General features: G+C 44.8%; 1 long non-coding RNA gene and 1 pseudogene across 1 annotated transcript in view; one reads left to right on the forward strand and one right to left on the reverse strand.

Moving 5' to 3' along the window:
- LOC128832354 (uncharacterized) overlaps positions 1–18088 on the reverse strand; it is a 43272-nt gene extending 25184 nt beyond the window's left edge. The window contains exon 1 of the long non-coding RNA XR_008443970.1: positions 18011–18088. This is a non-coding gene — a long non-coding RNA (uncharacterized LOC128832354). The remainder of the gene's footprint in view (positions 1–18010) is intronic.
- On the forward strand, positions 78–3559 carry LOC128832347 (C-C chemokine receptor type 9-like; annotated as a pseudogene).
- Positions 18089–22226: the final 4138 nt, after the last annotated feature.

Raw genomic sequence — 22226 nt, forward strand, 5'->3', positions numbered from 1 at the left:
TCAGTCCTGTCCAAAGGTCTGTATTTTATATGTCACTTACCCACCTTATTCCCTCTCAGTGTTGGTTTCAAGACGGAATAAAGATCTGACTGCAGATGGCATTTACGAGCATGGTGAGTATAAATTTACTACTGCTGAATAATCGCTCTCTCTTCCCCCCTTTCGGTTTGTGACCTAGGCTATGACATCATTCCCTAAGGCGCAATAACACATTCCCCTGAACATATTCTAGAACTGTGTTGTCCTGTCCAAGCTAGCAATAACCATCTGTTCAGTCATGGATGCTCCCGCCATATCAAACCACTCGGCTCATGCAAACCTGTAGTATGGTTCAGCCAAAAGATGCTGGACATGAATTTGCCTGCTGAGCTGAGAGTAGAACTGTACTTTGCTCTCCTATCGGATCTTCCAAGTGAGGATCTTAAATCACTTTACCATGAAACACCCCAGTGAGCTAAGTATTATTGTCTGTAGTTTATAGCTGGGGAGCCAGATCCTCAACTGATGTAAATGGGCAGCTCTGTTAACTTCCACCTGCTGAGGTTCTCGCCTGGGGAATGAGAAGCAGAGAACTTCATTGATTTGCCTAAATTCACACAGCAAGAGCATAGATTATACCTATGATTTAACACAGATGGGGAAGCATCAGAAGATTCAGGTGCTCCCTCTGGAAATAACCTGTTCTTGCAAGACTTCTAGCTGCCCTGATTAGAAATGCTGCATTAAAAGGGCACTATTATTTACTTATTATATATAAAAAAAATCAGATATATAATATGTAGATAATATGTAAGAAAGAGATGGCCTGATTCTGATGACACACCCATTTTACACAGGTCTTACTCCACTTGGCCACAGTCTGATCTCTGTCACGCTGGTGTAAATCTGCAGTAGCTCCACTGATGCAACACCAGTCCAAGTCAAGTCAGAAAATGGCTGAGTGATTCCAGTGCAGTTACTCTGTATTTACACTATTTTAAGCATGAAGAGACAGGCCCAGCACGTCCTTTTTGGAGTTAAAGTTATAATACAGCAAAAAGGTCACAAGAGCGATGTGTCTGCTATGCAATTTTAGCCTTGTCCCTGTTTCCTATAGACTCTGTTGGCTAGGTTCTTTGTTGCTCTCACTTTTCTTTGGGCACAGCAGAGAGAGGGAAGCCAGAACGTTGCCTGTTCTAGGTCCCTGATTATGGGTCTGTCCCCATCCCTGTCTGATGTAAACTGCACTGGCTGGCAATGGCACCATCTGTATTGCCAGACTGCAAGGCACATCAGCTATAGTCCTTCCTTTCACCTCCCAACCCTGACACACCAGCTATGCTGGGTGGTGCAGAGTTGTGGGGAGGTGGTATACTGGCTTTACATCCATGGGGCGCTGCCTGACATGGAACAATCCCCAATAGGTCAAAGTTGATTTAGGGCTTTCAGGCTATCAGAAACATTCTGAGTTGAAGGAGAAAACATTTCTTGTTGGTGAAAGAGAGATGTCAGAATCTCGCTTCCAAGCAATGAGTTATGGAACTATGAAAAAATTCCACCTTCGCTGTTTCTTATTTAATGACTTTGTCAGCATGTAATTAACCTGATGTTCCCCTGCAGGCCACCCAGAACTACTCGGCCAACCTGGATTATTATACGGGTTCTAGTTCTGTGTTGCTGCCATACGACAACCCGTTTAACCGCACAGAAACCATTTGTGAAAAAAGTCACACCTGGCAATTTGCTCAAACTTTCCTGACAGCATTTTTCGGCATTGTATTCTGCATCGGCACAGTGGGTAATGCCTTAGTCATCCTCATCTTCTGGAAATACAGATACAGGAAGAGCATCACTGACAGATACCTGCTGCACCTGACCATTGCTGATCTGCTCCTCGTTCTCACTTTCCCTTTCTGGGCAATAGCAGCTTCACATGGCTGGATCTTTAAGAATGTCATGTGTAAAACTGTCAATAGCATGTACAAGATCAACTTCTACAGTTGTATGTTATTTCTAACATGCATTAGTTTTGATAGGTACATTACAATTGTCCAGGCCATGAAAGCTAAGAACTCTAAGCGAAAAAGGCTTCTGCGCAGTAAACTAGTTTGCTTTGGTGTTTGGCTGATTGCAATAGGCTTATGCATCCCAGAAATAGTATACAGTGAATCTAAGCAAGTTAGTAATACAACTACATGCAAGATGGTATACCCTACCACAGTGACCCGAACCATCAAAGTTACTGTCCTAGCTTTGAAAATCACAATAGGATTCCTCCTTCCTCTCTTTGTCATGGTTACTTGTTATGCTTTTATAATTCATACCCTCCTTCAAGCCAAAAGATTCCAAAAGCACAAATCATTAAAGATCATCATCATTATTATCACAGCTTTCCTCCTCTCCCAGTTGCCCTACAACAGCATTTTGCTGGTCAAAACCATCAACGCCTACACCATGGTCATATATGACTGGAAAACCTCTGACAAGATTGACCTCGGATTCCAGATAACTCAGAGCATCGCCTTCCTTCACAGCTGCCTGAACCCCTTACTCTATGTGTTTGCTGGGGAGAGATTCCGTAAAGCCTTCTTTAAAATTCTGGAGAACATGACTCATTGCACTGGTAAGAGCCGAGAGCAGAGCTCTTCCATATATGATAGCCAAGATGGGAGCTCAAATAAGTCCTCTGCATTGCTGGGACGGTGATAAATCAGGGTCTCTCACTTTGAGCTTTCACCCAAATTCCTCACTCACATCCAACTGCTACCATGCTCCTTTTGAAATTAATGGTAGTCTGGCTGAAGCAGTGCAGTGCTCTATAAGTGATTCGTCTTCCATTCTGAGAGAAAAAGAGAGACCCCTCTCAATAGAGTGAATTTGCATGTTCACATCACAAAGGGCTTGATCCTGTAAAGCGCTGAGCATTTTTAACACCTACAGAAGTCAGTGAGAATTGAGGGCGCTCAGCACCTTCCCCTGAAGCGCTCAGTACCTTGAAAGATCACACACTAGACTTTTGGCTGAAAGTAGGGTGACCAGATGTCCCGATTTTATAGGGACAGTCTAGATATTTGGGGCTTTTTCTTACATAGGTGCCTATTACCCCCCACCCTCTGTCCCGATTTTTCACACCTGCTATCTGGTCACCCTAGCTGAAAGAAAGTGAAACTATTGAAAAGATGCAGAGGACATAATGTGATGCTGATTGTATGCAGACTGATAATTGAGAGGGGATAAAAAATATTTTAAATTGAGAATAGCTGTTCACTTCACCAGAGCTACAGCAGATTTACACCAGAATAAAAGAGAACAGAATTTGGCTCCCACAATGCTTTGCTATTCAGTCTTTGACTTGTAAGTGTAACCTCAGAGAACGCAGATTTAATTTTGTTCCACTTGCAAAGCTGTTACATTGCTAGAAAAATGGAAATATCATGGTTTCCTGTTTATCTTTTGTCTCTTTATCACAAAGATGGCCCTTGTGGAACTGGGTTGATTTAGATTCTTTTTTTTTTAAGGTCCTTGATTTTAGGGTGAAACTATGTGCACGGTTTGTACCGTAATGCTTTGATGTTAGACACTTGCACTATATACACACAAAAATAAACATTGCATCGTATAGCACAATTTTTAGAGGGTCGTGTTTGTAATTTTCTAGCAATATGGCATTTGCCTTTTATCCTTTGGTAAAGCTGGACGTAACAAACAAACTGATGCCTGAATGAACTGTTATATAAGCTGAGCATAATAAACTGGTTCAGAAAGTGTATCCAGCCTGAGGTCTGTAAGGCAGAGAGAGGGAAGGAGTGGAACCTAAGGTGCAGGAACAGTTTAGAGAGACATCCTCACTCTGGTCACTGGAGATGGGCCAGTCTCACACATTCTGCAATTATAATGTCCTGTGCATCTATAGCATCTGCTGCTCCAGGGTGTCAAAAGCATCTCACAGGCATGAATGAATTTAGCCTCTCAATACTCCAATTGCACAGGAAGACTGTGGCAGAGTTAGAAACAGAATCCAGGTCAGGGTCTCCTGTCTCGCTCTTTTGTGCCAGAAACACAAGACCATCCTTCTGACCAACAAGATCTGGGCATAAGTGGTGCACAGTTTTGCTGTCTGTTCTCTTCTGCTCCCTAACATGCACTAGACTCGGTGGTCATTTTAGTTTCAGTAAGCACTCGTGGAAGGAGCTCTTTCAGTGTTATCATGGCTCTAGGACGAATGCAACAGGCACACAGGGCATTGGAATTAAGGACCATATTCCCAGCTAGTCTCCATTCTGATCAAAATTTTCACACTGATCCACTGGCATATATAAAGCCTAAATTGTTGTGCACAAAGAAGGCAGCTAGACATACAAAGACCTGATTAGCACATATGCGGGCAAACGGACATACATAGGCAATTTTGAGAGTGCAAGTTTTGAGTATGCTTTGGAAAACATGCTCCAAAAAAGGAAAGATAACACTTTAAAGTAAATGGCAAGAAAAAGTCCTAAAGGGAGAGCGAAGACAGGGCTTATGCATAGAAGACTTTGATGATAAAGCCCCATATTGAAAGTAGAAACAACAAAATTTCTCTTTATTGAAATGATTGGCCTTACAATGCGCTGAGCATTCCTGTAAGATTCTGTGTGCCCTGAACTATCACAAAATTCAGCGATCATTGCAGAATTGCCAACAGGGCCGGCTCTGGCTTTTTTGCCACCCTAGGCAAAAAAGCCACCCGCCACCGCCCCCCCCCCAGCGCAGCAGGGGAGGGCGCTGAGCCCGGCCGCGGGCCCGCAATCCCTGACCGGCCGAAGCGCCGGGAGGAGGGCGACGAGCCCACCGCTGCTCCGCTCTCGCCGGCTGCCAAAGCGCCGGAAGGAGGGCAGAGAGCCCGGCCGGGGCTCTCCGCTCTCCCCAGCGGCCAGTGCATCGGGGGGAGGGCGGAGAGCTCCCGGCAGCCAGAGCTCCGGGAGGAGGGCGGCGAGCCCGCTGCGGCTCCGCTCTCCCTGGCGGCCGGAGCGCTGCGGGGAGGGCAGCAAGCCCAGTCGCAGCCCCGCTCTCGGGCCGGAGCGCCGCGCCGCCCCCCTCCAGGCGTCGCCCCAAGCGCATGCTTGGTGGGCTGGTGCCTGGAGCCGGCCCTAATTGCCAACCCCAAATGTTTAAAAATCATGAGTCCAGCTCACCAAAAATAATGAGATTGGTTTTAAAATCACAAGATTATGTAACAATAACAGATTTGGTGTTCTTTTTTGCTTGCCTTCTGCTTTTTGAGCCTTTAGGTCACATTTTGATGCTTTCTCCGCAGCCACAAGAGCTAGAAACTTATTTTTTCTTTAAAAATGAAGGCTGAAATCATCACATAATCACTTGGCTCCAGGAGCTGGGGCTTTAAGGAAAATAATAATTATCATGAGACTCATGACAAAATCATGAGAGCTGGCAACACTGGCATTGATTGGGCCCAGCACCGTGCAGGAGTGCTCAGCTCTTTGCTGGATGAAGCCCTAACACAAGGAGAAACAGCATGAAAAGAACATTAATAGACTGATTACTTTTAGTACATAAGAGAGCAATGCATGTTATGGAAAATAAATCCTTAGATAATGTCTAATTGAAGAGAAGATCTTGCACTAGAGCATACAATAAAACCAGTAATTAACAAGTTTTTGAACTACTGTATACAGCCTTTTCTGAGGGTTTATCTATCTGGGGGGAGGGATAGCTCAGTGGTTTGAGCCTTGACCTGCTAAACCCAGGGTTGTGAGTTCAATCCTTGAGGGGGCCATTTAGGGATCTGGGGCAAAATTTTGTCTGGGGATTGGGCCTGCTTTGAGTAGGGGGTTGAACTAGATGACCTCCTGAGGTCCCTTCCAATCCTGGTATTCTATAAAAATTGTTCTATACACTATAATTATCACAGTAAACACATTCTAACCATCTGGTTGTTGGGATTTTCTTTAACAACCACAATCATTTAAAGCATGTTTTTCTTAACTCCCCCTTGCAAACTCACCTGTCTCAGGGCAGGGACAAAAATGTGCAAAGGGAAATGACCAGTCTCATAGCATTGATCTTCTGCTTGCTTTTTTATCAAAAATTGTTAGGGTTTTACTTCCCCTGCAAGCTGCCTTCTTAATCCTGAGCCCTGAACAGTAAATGAGCAAACCTTACGCAAATGGCCTTCTCTGACACAGGTTCCAGCTCCAACTCCAGTCAGCAGCTCCTAGGACTCACCTTGTGAGCAGAATGCTGCTTGCCCTGCCTTTTTAGCTCAGCTGTGAGAACCACAGTGAGTTCAGGCTTTGGCTAAAGCAGTGGAATCTTGACGTATGATAGACAGTGCACACACTTCTCAAACAGCAAGAAAACCACATTAACATCTGCCAATCAAAAAAATCTACACCAGCAGAGCAAACTATGTAGATAATTACCCTTTAGGCATTAATTAGCTCTTTATCACTGTTCTTCACATATCTCCCAGTGTGGGAAAAAAGTGAAAGACTGACCTTCAAAATACCCCAACTTTGTTGCTTGTCACTTTCAGTATTACTTTTTTGTCAGCCCATTGAAGTCTCAAGTCTCTTTTATAGAAAGCTTCTTTACTATGTGGTATTTGGTGAACTATATTCCTGAGTTAATTGATACATGAAGCTTTTTGAGTGTTCTGAAACCTAATCTGAATTTTCTCACGGTTTCTCATACAGAAAGGTTGTGACCTGGTCATGCTACTTTGCCTATGAGTCACTTTTTGGATATTTTCATATTCTCATCAGAAGATTTTGAATTTATGATAGCCTAATGCACTATACAGAAATAGGACAACTAGATTCTAGGCTACATGATTGTAATGCAGGCCGGCCAGATGTCAGTTCTTGCCCAGGCTACTGGTATTAGCTATGAACTGAGAAACTCCTACTGGAGACCAGATCAGTTCACTTATGTGTTAATGTTACTCAAAATAGGTAAAACTGTTATGAGAATATATGTAGTGTTTATAGTATATTTGTAAGTTGCTGCATAAATTCATCTTATTTGTAATGGCTGTATTCCATGCTGTAAGGAAATACGTAAGTTTTGCTTTATAACTTGAAAATGTTTGCTCTAAACTTGTGAACCCAGATGGGAAGAGTGTTTCCCTCCGGCCCATCCAGAAGAACTGTCAAAATCAGATGGGCCATCAAGGACCATTGTAATATAAAGGACTGGTTAATGGCCGTATCACACCTTGGAAATACTATGTGCAAGGAAGCTTGTCCTATGGACTTGGAGGAAATAAAACAAAGACACAGGAAATTTTTCCATCTCTTTGCTGTTTGAACTCTCACAGGGCCAGAGACACCAACTGAAGCCAAAGTTCCCCAGGGGCTACCCCTTAGATCCGCCCTGAAAGACACTTTGAATTGACAGATCACTACCTCTCTGTCACTTTTAGGATTTAGATTGCAACTCATCTGTGTCTATGTTTGCTTGCTTTAACCTGTAAATAACTCTCATTTCTTTTTCCTAGTTAATAAACCTTTAGATAGTTTATTACAGGACTGGCTACAGGGGTTGTCTTTGGTGTAAGCATAGGCCACGCATGAGTCCTCTGTTTGGGGAGGCTCACATGTGAGCACTGGAAGCCACCTAGAAGTTGGGGGGCCACTGGCACATGGACTGTGGTCCTGCCCCCACTCCACTTCTTCCCCCTGAGACCCAGCCATCACTCTGCCTCTTCCCACCCTCTTATCTGAGACCCCTCCACCCACTGCTTGCTCCTCTCTGCCCCCTTCCCCAAGACCCCCCTGTCTGCTGCTTGCTCCTCTCTACCTCCTTCCTGGAACGGGGCTGGGGACACACCATGGGGCCATGACCCCATCACTTTTTCCTGCCTTATGCGAGTGATGGTGGGGAGGGGACAGAGAGGAGCGAACGGAGGGTGGGGGAGAAGAGGCTTGAGGGGACAGGCAGAGGACGGGGGAAGAGGAGGAATGAGGGAGGGGCAGAACACAGCCCCCCCCCATATTTCTATGGAGCTTCACTTCCTGTGCTCCAAAGGCAACGTCTGGCCGGCGCGCCTCTGGAGAGGTGACCTGCACTGCATCCGCAGCATTTCTCCCCTGCATGGCTGGCCTTTTTGGGGTAGACTAAGCCTCCTCTGGCCTTTTATACACGCTGCCCATGGGTGTAAGATCTAGGGTTCCAACTGATCTGAGGTAAGTGACTGGTCTCTTGGGCCTGGAGGCAACCTGAGTATTGTTGGACATGCATCCGACGAAGTGGGTATTCACCCATGAAAGCTTATGCTCCAATACATCTGTTAGTCTTAAAGGTGCCACAGGACTCTCTGTTGCTTTTTACAGATCCAGACTAACACGGCTACCCCTCTGATACCTGAGTATTGTGTGATTTTTGGTGTAAGTGACCATTTTTCACTAAATCCAGTTTGCCTGGGAGGCAAGATAGACTGGAGAGTTGAAGGGGACTGTCTGTGACTCTCAGTCCCTGGTGAGACTCTCATAGGGATCCAGGAGTTCACATTTGTTATTGAGGGCAGGTCTACATAGCATTACTTTGGTATAACTACATCTCTGAGGGGTGTGAAAATCCACACCCTGGAGTAATACAGTTATACCAACCTAAGCGCTGCCAACGTACTGCCTCGCATGGAAGAGGATTAGACCCTCTTCATTAAAGCACTACAGTGGCGCAGCTGCATCAGTGCAGCATTTTAAGTGTAGACTTGCCCTCAGTTGGTGAAATCTAATTAGAGAATATACGACCAGTTTGGGGTATCTGCCCTGACATTGACACTTATGGTCATGAGCCACTCCAGACAGCGTGACAGTGACTTTGCCATAATTTGGATGCAAAGGTCTAGAAAAACTTCCCTGCTTAGCACCTATCCATCACATTTTATAGTAAAAGTGCCATATCTCCAAGTCTCAGTCAGCCAGAATACTCAATTGATTTCATTGGGGCTTTTGCCTGAATAAAGACAGGTAAGAACTATGAGCTAGATTCTGTTCTCACTTACAGTAAAAGAAATCTCAGGTAGCTTCACTGGATTTATACTGGTAACAGAACAAAACAGAACTCCGAGTAGGATTTGGTGCACTGAATTTTGTCTGATGAAACAAAATAGGAAAGAAAGAATAATTAAAAATATCTGTAGGCTCTGGGCTGCTTAAAATTTGGTGTTACAGAAAGAAACATGTTTCCACCAGATGGGCCAAATGCAGCACTATTCACATGGGGCCCAGTGAGTTGTGCGCACACGAGGGCAGAATTTGGCTCTCTGCATCATGACTGTTGTTTGCTTCTCTCATGGGCTTCACCCTGCAGCCAGGCTACTTCCTGTGCAGTTTTAGTAGGTGCTCGGTTCTTAAGGATTACACAGCACAGACAATATTAAACAAACACTTGACCTAATTTGGCACAGACTCACCTGTCAGAGCTAGGTTTGCTGGCTCACTCACTGTTACATCAGTCTGATAAGTTTCCTTTGAGGAAGTGGGAAAATCTCTGAGGAGCGCCCCAGTTGTTTTCCATCCCATGTATGGTCCTTCACTGATGTATTACGATCTGTGGTGATGTTGTTCCTTCTCACCCACTTGTGCCATTCAAATTGATGCCCCCCCCACCCCACGTACCATAGTCATCCCCTCTATTATTTCATTGTAGGATAAAGCCAAAATTTTCAAATTTGGGTGCCTAAAGTTAGGCTCCTACTTCCCTATATGGGCACCTACGTATGTGGCCTGATTTTCAAAAGCTTCCATGGAAGCTCCTGGGTGCTCAGCACTTTTGAAAATCAAGCCACTTAGTATCAGTTCTTAAATGTGCATTTAAGGGTACTTCTACACAGCCACCAGCAGCGAGCCTCTAAGCCTGTGTTGACAGACTTGGACTCACCCTACAAATAGCTGTGTAGCAGCACTTTGAAGTTGTGGCCTTCAGAATCTGAGCTCCATCTCAAACTGCCATGTCTACATAGCTATTTTTAGCACAGTGGCATGAGCCCTGCAAGCCCAAGTCTGTCGACCCAGGCTCTGAGGCTCATGTCCACGGGGTGTGTAGACTTATCCTAACAGGCTAACTTTAAAAGCAGCAAAGAGTCCTGTGGCACCTTATAGACTAACAGACGTATAGGAGCATGAGCTTTCATGGGTGAATACCCACTTCTGTGGATGCATGTAGTGGAAATTTCCAGGGGCAGGTATAAATATGCAAGCAAGAGTGAGTAAGGCTAGAGATAACGAGGTTAGTTCAATCAGGGAGGATGAGGCCCTCTTCTAGCAGTTGAGGTGTGAACACCAAGGGAGGAGAAACTGCTTTTGTAGTTGGCTAGCCATTCACAGTCTTTGTTTAATTTTTTTTTTTTTAATGGAGATATCCCATCTCCTAGAACTGGAAGGGACCTTGAAAGGTCATCGAGTCCAGCCCCCTGCCTTCACTAGCAGGACCAAGTACTGATTTTGCCCCAAATCCCCAAGTGGCCCCCTCAAGGATTGAACTCACAACCCTGGGTTTAGCAGGCCAATGCTCAAACCACTGAGCTATCCCTCCCCCCAGCACAATCTTGAGCTGATGGTGTCAAATTTGCAGATGAACTGAAGCTCAGCAGTTTCTCTTTGAAGTCTGGTCCTGAAGTTTTTTTGTTGCATGATGGCTACCTTTAAATCTGCTATTGTGTGTCCAGGGAGGTAGAAGTGTTCTCCTATAGGGTTTTGTATATTGCCATTCCTAATATCTGATTTGTGTCCATTTATCCTTTTACGTAGGGACTGTCCAGTTTGGCCCATGTACTTAGCAGAGGGGCATTGCTGGCATATATTACATTGGTGGACGTGCAGGTGAATGAACCGGTGATGGTGTGGCTGATCTGGTTAGGTCCTGTGATGGTGTGGCTGGTGTAGACATGTGGGCAGAGTTGGCATTGAAGTTTGTTGCATGGATTGGTTCCTGAGTTAGCGTTACTATGGTGCGGTGTGTAGTTACTGGTGAGAATATGCTTCAGGTTGGCGGGTTATCTGTGGGCGAGGACTGGCCTGCCTCCCAAGGTCTGTGAAAGTGAGGGATCGTTGTCCAGGATGGGTTGTAGATCACTGATGATACGTTGGAGAGGTTTTAGCTGGGGACTGTATGTGATGGCCAGTGGAGTTCTGTTGGTTTCTTTCTTGGGCTTGTCTTGCAGTAGGAGGCTTCTGGGTACACATCTGGCTCTGTTGATCTGTTTCCTTATTTCCTCATGCGGGTATCGTAGTTTTGAGAATGCTTGGTGAAGATTTTGTAGGTGTTGGTCTCTGTCTGAGGGGTTGGAGCAGATACGGTTGTATCTCAGTGCTTGGCTGTAGACAATGGATCGTGTGGTGTGTCCGGGATGGAAGCTGGGGCATGAAGGTAGGCATAGCGGTCGGTGGGTTTTCGGTATAGGGTGGTGTTAACGTGACCATCACTTATTTGCACTGTGGTGTCTAGGAAGTGGACCTCCCATGTAGATTGGTCCAGGCTGAGGTTAATGGTGGGGTGGAAGCTGTTGAAATCGTGGTGAAATTTTTCCAGAGTCTCCTTCCCATGGGTCCAGATGATGAAGATGTCATCAATGTAGCGTAGGTAGAGAAGGGACATGAGTGGACGAGAGCTGAGGAAGCGTTGTTCCAGGTCAGCCATAAAAATGTTGGCATATTGTGGGGCCATGCGGGTGCCCATAGTGGTGCCACTGGTCTGGAGGTATATATATTTTAATTTAATTTAATTTAATTTAATTGTCATCAAATTTGAAATAATTGTGTGTGAGGATAAAGTCACAGAACTCAGCAACCAGTTGTGCTGTGGCATCACCAGTATACTGTTCCTGACAGTTTGTATTCCATCTGTGTGTGGGATGTTTGTGTAGAGAGCCTCTACATCCATGGTGGCTAGGATGGTGTTTTCTGGAAGGTCACCAATGCATTGTAGTTTTCTCAGGAAATCAGTGGTGTCATGGAGATAGCTGGGAGTGCTGGTGGCGTTGGGTTTGAGTAGGAAGTCCACATATCCAGACAGTCCTTCAGTGAGGGTGCCAGTGCCCGAGATGATGGGGCGTCCGGGATTTCCAGGTTTGTGGATCTTGGGTAGCAATAATGACCTCAGGAATGTACCTTGGCCCTGGATTCCTCTCCTTTCAGATAATAATTAATCCCCAGGCAATGTCCTGTGTTTTTATCATTATTGGTTAAGTGACCAGCACCTCAGTGCTTACAATCAGCATGAACAATTTGTGCCATCACAGCAACAGTGCTATCCCCATCCATTAGGGCTGGGGAATGGGACCAGAAAAATATACACACCCATTTCAACCTCAACCCTTCGCCCAAACTGAACTGAACCTTTGATATCCAATGCTCTTTTGTACCCAAATTTGTCTCCTCCTTCTCCCCCTTCCAAGTCCTTTACAGTCAATGAGCCAGATCCTTCAGCCTAGATTTGGAAACTCCCACTGTTTTCTGTTCCCACCCCCAGGTTTCTTTCCCCTCCTCTAACTCCCCACAAGGCCCCCTACATCAGCTGCTACTCCGATCAGGAAGCTGTCAGATTCCTGGCAGGCTCTGCTGGGCTTCCACCAATTGCTGCATTGAAATCTTTTACAATCCTAGGCCTCCTTGGGTGAGCGATATTCAGTCCATTCTGAGATGCCTCTGACCCATGAGGAGATCTGATCAGATAATATCTCCCCACCTCCATCCCCCACCCCTCTCAAAAATAATTTTGTTGTTGATAAATTGAGACCTTTTCAACTGAAAACCAGAAAACTTGCCAACCCCCCCACCCAGCCCCACCCCCAAACCTTGAAATTTTGTGCAGAAAGCAGACACTATCTATCGAGATCTTTTTTGATCAAAAACCAATTTTCCATCAAAAAAAGTTTTGATTTAAAACTTTTACCGATCCTACCCACGATTTAATACAGGAGCCACTCTGGGTCCAGCAGAGACTGAAAGCCACTGTTGTGCACTGCGGAGCTGAACATGAGGGAAAGGAGATGGAGAAAGTGAAGCATGAGGGCTGGGTGGACAATGGAGAATGGTAATAGAAGTGACAATATTTGGCCAGGAAATGGGGAGGAAATCATCTGTATTTGGAGGGAAGGAGCAGAGGATCAGGTAGGCTGGGGTAGAAGAAGCAGGGATAAGGGGAAGGACAAAGGCAATTGATCTGACTGGGTTGGTACCAGGAGAGAGAAGGATAGGAGGACAGGACCTCACTAGGTTTGGATATGCATCCAGTTTTGGATGGACTTATCTAGACTGGCTCAAACCTGATGAGGCTCAACAATTGCTACCTTCCACTCAGTCTATAGAAAGGAATCCTTCTCCTCATATTTTTGTGCGATTACTGTGGCTTGAAAGGAGCCAAAGCAGAAAAAAGAAACATGCCTGTTTCCCTTTCTTTAGTGTCACACATTAGAACTGCTGATTTTTTCTGCCAATTATACACCAGATTCTGCCACTGTAAGTTACTTAGAGAGATACCGGACTCTGCAAGAACTCCCTTTGATTTTAGTGGATCTACTTACAGAGAAGAGCAATCAAGAGTGGAAGAAATAATCCTTAATTTTACAACTGTTGCAGCATTTTTAAAACCCTGTTAGACATTTTAAACCAAAACTGAATATCTAAAAAGTATATTTGTTGCTTATAAGTCTGAAAAAAGATAAGAATGATCCTTTAATGATAGGTTTCAGAGTAGCAGCCGTGTTAGTCTGTATCCGCAAAAAGAAGAACAGGAGTACTTGTGGCACCTTAGAGACTAACAAATTTATTAGAGCATAAGCTTTCGTGGACTACAGCCCACTTCTTCGGATGCATATCCTTTAATGATACATATCCGTGACGTCTAGCATATTGCATAGTTGCATTTTTTATAATTATGAGCTAGTCAGAAAATGTTTTCCCCCAACTGAAAATTTCAATGATTTTTTATTTTTATTTTTATCAAAAATTTCCAAGCAAAAATACAAGCTTTTCAATGACTACAAAATAATATTTTCCAGTTTTCAGACAACTAATTTTTGTTTTATTGACAAAAACATCAAAAACGTTAATTTTGTCAAAAAAACAATTTTCATTGAAGAAAATGTTGATGGAAATTTTTTGACCAGTCGTACGGAGCAACATGGCTATTGAGCATTCTTTGCATAGTACTGAACTATTGGTGTTCCAGTGAAAGTTTCTTTCCTGTGTTTATAAAGTACTGTAAATACATTATAACTATTGCACAGCTTTAACAGGTGTTCAAGCAGTGGTAATATAGGTGCTTTCATACACATATGAATAATAGTGTTTCTTAAAAATATAATTAAAAATAACAGCATATTTTCAAAGCTATGGAAAATCACTACTATCATAGATCACAGGTTGTTCAGCAGTCAAAAGATAAAATACTCTTTTTGAGATAAAGCTGTACAAATCAAACCAAATCAAACAACAACAACAACAACAACAAAAATCAAAACCCCACAACAGCAGATTGTGTTAGTTTATCTCAGGTAAAAGTCAGATCATGATAGCTGGTCAAATCCTGCAATCCTTACTTAAGCAAACATCCATTGGACTTCGAGAAGTTTTGCGTGAGTTAGGACTGCAGGATTGGATGCAGTAGGGGCATTAACTACAAGAAGACAATCTGGACTCAATTGGCTGAACATAATCATGCAGTAAATTTGTTGTTTACCGTCTCAGAGTTTAAGAGGATCAAAGGATGGAACAATGTTACAGAATCACGGGAAACTATCATTAACAAAATCTGAAACTCAGGCCACTGAACCAATTTTTAACCCCTTTTTCTTAATAGCCAGTCTAACAACGTCTACAAGCGATGAAACACTCCTTATTTCAATCTCTACACTCAAACTCTACCTAACTAGAGAAGGTGTTAGCAAATATCAATACATAGATACCACAGGTTCTCACTTTCACCTGCCCTCTGATAGTTTCCTTATGAGAGTTGCATCGGGTCATAGGAATAAGTACCTGGAATTGAAAAATCAAAACAAAACTTGGTTTCAAAGCTCTACCTCTACTGCAGGTTTAGAAGAGATATTTAGACGTATATCTTCCTGGGAGCAACAAGAGGGCATGTGTGTGTACAACAAAATATATTTAAAATAGAAGTTTTTCCTGAAATACAGTTGGCATTTCTGAGCCTTTTGCTGGTGGTTGCCACCCTATTGAAAAGGGAGAACATTTGTACAAGTGGTACAATGGGAAACTTATGCTCCCTATACTTCTGTTAGTCTCAAAGGTGCCACAGGACCCTCTGTTGCTTTTTAATGGGAAACTAGTTACTGTCGTACTTCAATCAATCATCAGGAGAACTTTAACTCTCCAAGCAGGAAACTGCTGAGATATTCCATTTATCCCTCTCACATGTAATGGAAGATGGACTTGAACTTATAACTGATTTTTAAAAATTCTGGTACTTGGTGTGAGACCATTTCATGTGCAAGCAGAATCGATTGTTTAAATGTGTAGATTTCTTACTTCACAGTTAGTGGGATTAACGTCTGGTAACAAGCTTTATGGCCCAAGTCAGCAATGCACTTAAGCACATGTTGAACTTCTGTGACAGTAACCATGTGCTTCAGTGCTTTGCTGAATGGTGCCTACATTGTTTCATTACTGACACATCCTTATCTCCAGCTGTGTATTAAACAAAAAGAATGACACAAATAAAATGTAAGAAAAGCAAGTTTACTGGCTGTCCCTCAGATACCATAGAATATGCTCCAAGCAGAAGGTTTGGGATATACACCTTAACACGCCTTCACCAAATATGGACACACCACCTGAGAAGCAGATCACATCAGGGAACAGGCCACCCGAATAGCCTGAGAGAACCTGCTTCAATACAGATATAAAATCCACTTAAGCTACAGACCTCCCAGCTCTCGCTGTCACCCACCACCCCATCGTGGAACCCATAGGGGGTATCATCAAACATCTAAAACCCATACTCAATGGGAACTCCATCCTGAAAGAAATCTTTCCTGAATCCCCTCTTCGGGCCTTCAAACAAACCCCTAACCTCTCCAAACTCATCATGAGAAGCAGCTCCCCAGAGACCAGGCCACACCAACTCAAAGTAGCACCAGCCCTGCCAGAATAACAGGTGCAAAACCTGAAGACATATTCCACTGCTACAATGATCAACACCCCCACAACAAAACACCTTTCAGGATCCATGGGTCCTACACATGCCTATCACAACATGTGGTATACCTCACTCAGGGCACTAAAATCCCCAACAATAACTATGTGGGTGAAACCAGACAATCACTAAACTCTTTTATAAACTCAGACAGGAAAGTGATTACTCCGTATCTAATCTATCAGTCCTCAAAGGAAACTGCACAACATCTTCCAAAGACAAGCTGGGAGCTTAAATTCGTAACTTTGCCTGACACTGAAAATCATGGTCTTAATAAAGAATCTGGATTGTATGGTTTATTGCAACAATAAACCTACTTAACCCCCCTTTTTGGTCTATGACTACAGGGGTGTTAATGGGCCACGTCACCTTGAATGGACCCTTAGAATATCTGCTAACAGCTTATGCTAAACTAGTGGTCACCAACCAGTAGATCGTGATCGATTGATACATCATGGAGCCTCTGACAGTCGATCGCAATCACAGTCTAGGGTTGCCAACCCTTCTGCAGCCAAACTGGGAGATTGGCCACTAACATTCTGGCAGCGCAGCGGGGCTAAGGTAGGGTCCCTGGCTGCCTTGGCTCCTTGCCGCTCCTGGAAGCAGCTGGCATGTCTGACAGAGGGTCCTGGAGCGTGGGGGGTGGGGGGACATCAGGGGGTTTGCCTTTGCTTGGGCTCTCAACAAAATCCCAGCACAGACCAAATCACCTTCTTGTAGTCAAAGTATAAACCTTTCTCACAGCTGAGCCAAATTTTCAGAAAGGGGCATCTAAGGGTGGGGATAAGAATGATGGGGTTTGTGCATATCAATTCTATTAGCTGCTGTGCAAGTGACACACTCTATTGCCATTGTTTGTAAATGTTAGCACTCAAGTTGTGTGTGTGCAGGGGGTTGTGGGCACACAAGTGCAGGCTGAGTTGGGGCTCTTTTGAAGATTTATTCCTATTGTGGCATATACATATTCATCAGGACAGAAGCCATGGACAATAATAGCTATGACAGATTCATTTTGGGTAGAGGTGGCTTATGGGAAATAAGCCCCTCCCCCAAAGGCTCACCAAACACCAGTGATTAATTGAGCCTTGCCCCCTGCCTCTAATACAATGTCTTCTCCAGGTACTGGAATGCTAAAGGCCTCTCTCCAGAATTTCTGTTCACAGGGTCTCAGTCCCCCCTAAACTCTAGCAATAGTGGGATGGAAGGTTTCCTGGCCTCAAACACAGGCAGGCAGGAGGACAAGCTGATTCTCTCCTTATCAGGGTTTAAATTCTCAGATTATTTCCTGAGCCTCCCATGGTCTCCTCTCAAACATGCTATAAAAACTCCAGGGCCCATGAAGGGTGGGGGGTGCTCTCAGGGATCCAGGCTTCAGCCGTTGGGCTGAGGGAGGTGGGGAGCCTGGGGCTTCTGCCCTGCGGTGGGGTGGTAGGACTAGGAGCTTCTACCCTGCGGGGCAGCAGGGCTCCGGGCTTCAGCTGCAGGGAGGGAGATCTCGAGGTTTTAGCCCTGTGGATGCCGGGGCTTGGGGTTTAAGCCCCATGTGGGGGCAATGTAGGGGCTCAGGGCTATAGCCCCACAAGGGGCACGAGGGCTTCTGCCCTGTGGAGTATACTGGGGCTCAGGGCTTCAGTCCCCTGAAGGAAGCTGGGGCTCCCCGCAGGTTTGGAAATGTTTACCAGAGCTCAGCTCTGGACAGCTCTGGCTGAATTTAAGCCCTGCTCCTTATCATCTCTCACACCCACCATCTAACCCAGGTATATTCCCATTATTCTCCCACTGAGGTCAATGAGAGTTGTGCTCACATATCCAAGATGCAAATTTGAGGTTTATTCTTTAAACCAGGCAGTAATGAAACTATTCTGCTTACATCAGTTCTCCTGACTTCAGCAAACATATCTCAGCGTCTTGGGCCACTTGCAATTCTTCTGAGTCATGAAAGGTCAACAGCAAAAGGGAAGAAAATATGTGCTGTTTCTATGGCAAAAGAGAAGGGAACTGGTATTAAATAATCTCTGAAACAGCACAACACAGACAAGTAATCACCATAGTACCCTTTGCACACTTGTCTCCTACGATAGTTTATTTTCAGTTACTGAGGGACAAACTTGATTATCTTTACTATTTTCAATACAGGACCACCCAGAGGCCCAGACCAAGACTGCAGGACCAGTGTGCTAGTCACTATGCATACATACAGTAAGGGACAGTTCCTACCACAAGGAGCTTGCAGTGCAAATAGAGAAGATAGGCAAAGGGTAGGCGAAAGGAATCAATGCTATCTCTATTTTTACAAATGGGAAACTGAGGCATGGAGAAATTTAAGTGACTTGCCAGGAAGTCTGGACACTTCCAGGAATCATGCTCAAACCTTATTACAAATCCAATGCCTTACTTCCAAGACCTGCTTCCCCTGAGTAAGAGTGAGGAAATTCACAGTGAGAGTAAAATAATGAACTGTATTGTATGGGTCAGATTCTTCTTTAAATGATGGTAATGTGAACCAAGAGATGAGTCCATCGAACTCAATCAAGTTACAGTTGGGTGACGAGAACCTCTAGACAAAACTAAGCACAACAACAAAGTGGACAAGGTCTCCAAGATATTTAGGGGAAGACATAGCATTTGCCAGCAGACAGGTTAGTCTATACTGATACCAGCTTAGTTCATCTTGATGCTCCTGCACCACAGCTCTCATCTCCCTACTAAGCACATGGTCAAGAAAACATTCTAATGTCCAGTTACTTAGGTAATGTTTGTACTGTGCTTTGAAGGTGCAAGGTTAAAACCTGCGCAGTCCAGAAGTCAGATTGTGTCCATGACTAAAGACTCTGAGATAGAAAGTCTGCTCCGGTGGTGGTCGGGGGAGGGAGAAGATTGTGGTGACAACAAACTCCCCTCTTCAGGGAGCCAGCCCAGCCTCAAAAGTGGTTGCCACTGGCCAGAGAGTTTGTGAGACCAGGGCAGTTGGGGAATACACAGATTCAGTACATCTCCTCAGCAGCCTTTGTGCATGGCTTTCCTGTGGAGCTGCGGGCAGATTTCAAAGCTGCCCTCCTACCCTGATAGAGGGAAGTGAAATTTATACTAGATCTGGACTGCAAAGTGTTCTATAAATGTGTCATTATTCTGACAATATCACTCAAAATGCTGGTTCATGACAGAATACTTTTACAAGAAGTATCTTCATGATAAAACATTAAATCTTCTGCACCTATTGGAAATAGTGAGTGAACCAGGTACAGGAACAAACAGCTACAGAAAAGTTCATTTTCTAATAAATTCTATAGAACTTTAAGGGGGATGATGGGGTTAGAAGGCTGACAGCAATGCGGAGAAAGCAGCTAAGGTCATCATTGGGGTTTGAATGTGTCATCTTCACCAAAGCACAGACATCCACCACTTTAAAGAAGGAACTCCATTAGCGGGAAGCGGTAGTAGGCTTTTATCTTCACTATGTATTAAACATTAGAGGGGCAATACTGTCAGGAACTCAGGTGGCTCCTTGCACGGTCACCTAACAACCCAGTGAGCTTGGCTTGGCCTAATGAATCCTCACTAATTGACTGTGCTCCCTGATTGGACAGAAGAGCCAACAGATCCTTATTTAAGCCTCGTAGCAACAGTAGCACAATGTCTGCTCAATGCGTTCCATGCCTGCAGCTGTGCCAGACCTGCTTCTTGCACCAGCCCTTGTTCTAACCAGTGCCTCTCCCTGCTCCTGCCCCAGTCCCTGTCTTCCTCAGACCTCCTGATTCCTGGCTCAAAGCACTGGCTAATCTCTTGACTATGACACCTGCTCTTCCCTTTGGTTCTGTTCTGAATCCTGCCTCCTGTCTCTGACCATTGGCTTGTCTTCTGACCACACCTCCAGTTCTGCGCTCTGATTCTGCTCTGACCACTAGGCCAGACTCCTGTTCCGACCACTAGCTTGCAATGCCTACACCTCGGTGTGTAACAATTTGAGCAGCCCAGCAAAAGGCAGGCGGGGGCTACGCCCCATAGCGTGGAGCTCCCTACAGAAGAGCCCCAGCAGGATCCCAGTCCACCATTTTGGAAATTGTCGGGGAACTGGGGGCTCAGGTCGCAGAAGTCAGTGAGCAGAATGTAGCCCTCCAGGCCCAGTACAAGACCAGGCATTGTCTTCTGTCCCTGCAGTTCTCATATCCACTTTCCGAATGACCAAGCTGCTCGTACCCGACAAGTTCAGCAGCTATTATGCCAAGTTTCATAGGTTCCTTAACTAATGTCATCTCCAGTTATGTTACAGCCTGAGCTGAGCCCCAGTAAGGGGTGAGAGTTGGGTCTGCGCTCCACTCCTCTCCTCAGCAAATCATACTGCTGCCTGGCCACCAGAATTTGGCAGCCCCTAGTACACATGTCAAGTGGGCTGGAAGAAAGCAGACATTACAACAGCTTGGACTAGCCTCCCTGCCTGGCCTTTATGCTGTACAGCAGAGCACCTGTGGAAGGACAAAACAGGGCCTTCCACAGCGGGTGCAGGGTATACTCCCATGCACTCCCATGCAGGTGAACTGAGCAGTGTAGAGAGGTCAGGACTATGGCTGCAACTCATTCGTTCTCACCCTTCCCTCGGGCTCAGTTGTTCTCACCAGTGCCCGTGGAGGGGGCAGCCGTGGCACTGGGCATTTCTGGTTTGACCTGCATTAGCTGCTGTATGAGCAGACAGATGCTAACAGGCAGAAAAACATTCAGGCATCAGGGATCCAACTACTTAACCAAAGAGCGGGGAGGGGAAAGACTAAGAACATCATTTGTGCAGCACGAAGAAATCGTCTGGGTGTGGCTTAATGGAACTCCAGGTGAGGAGAGGGGTTGGTTTGCCTCATTTATGAGGCTGCAACCAGCTCAAGCCACAGATAAATAAAGGCAGCCGCAGATTCACCCAACCCAGAATCCTGGAGCCATATGCCCTCCTAGACACGCACTGAATGACAAACACTTCCCAGGAGTTGCTAAAGTCCTAGGAGCACACGTTCACCTGGGGCCACCAGTGCAGTGACTGACAGACTGACTCGATAAGCAGCTACAGCCGCTGGTAAGTGCCCAGTTCTCTCCCATCCTCTCCCTGGCGTGAGGGTTAAGAGTTTTCTGTTTATTTTCCACATACTGCTTCAGTGGAGATGAGTCTCTGACACACCACCTCTCTTGGCGAGCAGTAAATTCAATTTTTAACTCATCCTTTTGTAACAACTATTTACTGTTTCCTTTAAAATATTTACTGTTAAAAGCAATTGCTGGGGTGCCCAAGGCTGCTGCAGTCAGCCCAGCCAAGCTACCCCTGTGCACCTCAAAAGGATTTACAGTGACATTTTGGAAATGGATACTAAGAGCAAACACGGCAATCACTAGCTAAATGACTCCCCTGGGATGGTCACATTTTTCTCGCAATTATCCCCGGTGCACATCAGTTTCAGTGGGATTACTATGAATCACCACCAGTGTGATTGAGATTCGAACCTGGCCCTCCAAAAATAATTTTGTCAATTACAGCTCACTTGGGAGATTCCCACTTGCTTAGAAGCTTTTGAACAAACAAAATGCAGCAGAGAGAGGACACATTGTTACATTTTGGCTCGGGTAACGACAGATAGTAATTGGAAAGGGTCACATCACACTTCTAGTTGTTTAATTGACAGGATTCTCACTGTGTATTTTCTTTCAAACTGCAGAATTGCAGACAAGCATCCAAAAGAGGATCAAATTGATCATGATGAAGTAGTTGGTTCTGATTGACTTAACAGCCATTCTGCTGCTTGTCACCTCTTAGTCTCAGGGTTTGCTATAGAAAAATGAGTCAGTATCTTCAACCTCTAAAATATCTCTGAACATCTGAAATTAAGCTACGTGAAATAACAATAACTCCCCCGCACATGATAGCAAAGCTGTGGCTAACATGTTACACACACCCAACGCAGGATGCTTTTGTGACACTGTTTTTTGCTCCTCAGTTACGCCAGCATGAATCCAGATAACTCCATTGGCTCCAGTGTAATTATCTGAATTTACAATTTTGCATCTCAGAACTGTAAAATAGCATCTCATTTACATGTACTATTTTTATA

Source organism: Malaclemys terrapin, chromosome 2, assembly GCF_027887155.1.
Source record: "Malaclemys terrapin pileata isolate rMalTer1 chromosome 2, rMalTer1.hap1, whole genome shotgun sequence".
NCBI lineage: Eukaryota > Metazoa > Chordata > Testudines > Emydidae > Malaclemys > Malaclemys terrapin.